Source organism: Oncorhynchus tshawytscha, linkage group LG13 (assembly GCF_018296145.1).
Source record: "Oncorhynchus tshawytscha isolate Ot180627B linkage group LG13, Otsh_v2.0, whole genome shotgun sequence".
NCBI classification, from domain to species: domain Eukaryota; kingdom Metazoa; phylum Chordata; class Actinopteri; order Salmoniformes; family Salmonidae; genus Oncorhynchus; species Oncorhynchus tshawytscha.
This window is the reverse complement of record NC_056441.1, coordinates 19,813,211-19,816,732: the sequence shown is the minus strand read 5'-3', so window position 1 is coordinate 19,816,732 and position 3,522 is coordinate 19,813,211.

Genomic DNA, 3,522 nt, shown 5'->3' with positions numbered 1-3,522 from the left:
ACAGAAAATGTGCAATATGCATCAAAGCAAAATTAGACAGGTGCATAAATTTGGGCACCACAATAGAAAAATCACATCAATATTTAGTAGAGCCTCCTTTTGTTAAAATAACAGCCTCTAGACACTTCCCATAAGCCTCTAATGAGTTTCTGGATTCTGGATGAAGGTATTTTGGACCATTCCTCCTTACAAAACATCTCCAGTTCAGTTAGGTTTGATGGTTGCCGAGCATGGACAGCCCGCTTCAAAACATCCCACAGATTCTCAATGATATTCAGGTCTGGGGACTGGGATGGCCATTCCAGAACATTGTACTTGTTCCTCTGCATAAATGCCCGGGTAGATTTTGAGCAGTGTTTTGGGTCGTTGTCATGTTGAAATATCCAGCCATGGCGTAACTTCAACTTTGTGACTGATTCTTCAACATTATTCCCAAGAATCTGCTGATATTGAGTGGAATCCATGCGACCCTCAACTTTAACATGATTCCCAGTACCGGCACTGGCCACACAGCCCCACAGCATGATGGAACCCCCACCAAATTTTACTGTGGGTAGCAAGTGTTTTTCTTGGAATGCTGTGTTCTTTTGCCACCATGCATAACATCCCTTGTTATGACCAAATAACTCAATCTTTGTTTCATCAGTCCACAGCACCTTATTCCAAAATGAAGCTGGCTTGTCCAAATGTGCGTTTGCATACCTCAAGTGACTCTGTTTGTGGTGTGTGTGCAGGAAAGGCTTCTTCCGCATCACTCTCCCATACAGCTTCTCCTTGTGCAAAGTGCGCTGAATTGTTGAACGATGCAGTGACACCATCTGCAGCAAGATGATGTTGTTGGTCTTTGGAGGTGGTCTGTTTTTGACCGTTCTCACCATCCTTTGCCTCTCCAATATTTTACTTGGCCTGCCACTTCTGGACCTAACAAGTACTGTGCTTGTGGTCTTCCATTTCCTCACTATGTTCCTCACAGTGGACACTGACAGCTTAAATCTCAGCGCTAGCTTTTTTTAGCCTTCCTCTAAACCATAATGTTGAAGAATCTTTGTTTTTCAGGTAATTTGAGAGTTGTTTTGAGGCCCCCATGTTGTCACTCTTCAGAGGAGAGTCAAAGAGAACAACCACTTGCAATTGGCCACCTTAAATACCTTTTCTCATGATTGGATGCACTTGTCTATGAAGTTCAAGGCTTAATGAGCTCACCAAACCAATTGTGTGTTCCAATTAATCAGTGCTAAGTAGTTACAGGTATTCAAATCATCAGAATGACAAGGGTGCCCACATTTTTGCATAGCCTATTTTTCACATCTGATTTAATTTCAGACAACTTAATATTGCTACACTAAAAATCTTTGTCTGGACAATACCCCAGTAGTCAGCTTTTATTAGAAAATGAATGGCAAGCCACTGTGATCATTTTCTGTGATGACAGAGTAAATGATTATGCAGCCTCAGAGGGGTGCCCAAACATTTTCATACGACTGTATATTTATAGCTACCCATATCCTGCACTTATTTCTTTGGAACAGCTGGACACTAGTTTAGGTCATTTCAGACCCAGTGGTCCAACAGCGGTGTGCCTGACCTGTAGTTTAAATTGGTCACTGGTCCATATGCCCAATAATAATAACGCTATTCTCCTATCCATGTGTGAGACTTTATTATAAAGTGAAGAGTAGAGAAAGAGGGATGGAGAAGGAGGGATGGAGACAGAGGGGTAGAGAGAGATGTAAGAGGAGGAGTGACCATTCTGAGAATAGACAGATGAAGAGAGGAGAAAGTTAGTGAAGTGAGAGAAGAAGCATGGAGGAGAGGAAGAAGGGCAGCAAACCTATTGAGAGGGATGGAGGAGAAAGATGACATACAGGGAGAGAAAACAAATAATATGGAGAGCAACAAATGAGAAGGGGTGGAGGAGAAATTCAGTAGATAAGGCAAGCAACATATTAAGAACAAATGAAAGGATGGAGGAGGAGAGAAAATGTTGAGAGAAGGATAGCAGGACAGTGAGAAGAGCAAACATACTGACGGAAGAATGGATGGTGGGAGGAAGGAAGGAGGAAGAAGAGAGCAAACACATTTCAGCATAATAGTCCTCTGTGATCTGCAGCAATGGAGGAGCTGAATGTTCTTTGCTCTCATTGTCAAATAGACAGACCACAAATAGAATGAATAGACAGTAGATCTTCATACATGACCCTGGACAAAAAGGGTTGGGCTATATGACATTACAACAAAATAATATTCTGATGCAGATACTGATTCCAATTCTGATTCCATTTTCAGGGAAATTGATGATATTTACTCACCAAATGTACATCTTACAGAACATTCACTCTCTGTACTGTCCCTATTGGCTTGTGAAGAACGCCTTGACGGTCACATTGAAGACGAAGAGCATTGCAGAGTACTAAGATTGTAGTGGTATTAACCTTCTGCTTAATGGCTGCTGTGTGCTCATACATTTCCATTCATCATGATTTGTTAACTTGGCACATTGTTTTGGTTGGACTTTGCAATCTAGTTATCCATGTATTGGCTAATCCCACCAACGGGAAGAATGAAATGCAAATCTACAATGGGAAAGGATGAGTCCCATTGACATCATCAGACGATCGTTGTCTTTCGTACAGTAGGGAGGTGGTGAACATCAATGAAATGAATGGTGTTTGGCTAATGAGCATTCCGACAATAATGCCATTGGAAGAAAAAAAAGGCATGCACAAGCATAAAGCAATGGCCATGCTTTCACAGAGGCATAATGGACATTATAATGAAAATGTTCATTTATATTCAAATCTAAATATTGAATTGGAACATGTACTGTCAACCGTAACCACGCTCTTAGCTCTGAGTAACTTTAGTTGGTAAATGGATAGACAGTAGCTATTCCACTCAGAGCATAATGCCAAGATGCCCATTAGCAGGTCATATCCCCTGTGTTGAGGAGACCTCAGAAACTATCTACTCATAACTGAGAGACAAAGTTTCTGTTAAATCCCCTTACCTCATGAAAAAAAAACATTTGAACCTCTACATGACCCAACAACATGTCTGATTGGCTTCGACTCCACTGAGAATTCTGACGTACCCAAACTGGCACACTTGACTTGAATTTACAACTGCCGACTATCTTCTAAAGCCTTTGAACAAAAAAAAGCCATTGAACAAGTAAATTGGGAGCAATTTGTCGCCGTGTGCCATTCAACATCTCAGCGGGGGTACCATTTGTTGATCGCACACTTAAGCGAGGCAGTAATCTCCATGCCAATGACATTCTCTATCTCTCTCTCCTCCCGTGTGTTTCTATACCCGTGTGTCCATCATCATTTCCTGGGGCAGGTTTGGAGCGGCGATCATTTCAACTGTATCTTTATTCATTAGAAGCGGAGTGAGAAACAGAGGATGAACAAGTTTGACCTCGCTTTGAATCGTTTCCCATTTGCATCTGAAAGGGAGGTCTGCAGAGTTCAAGCGAAGATAAAGAGAGAATAAGAAACATTTCTCTTCCAATTTCTCCTC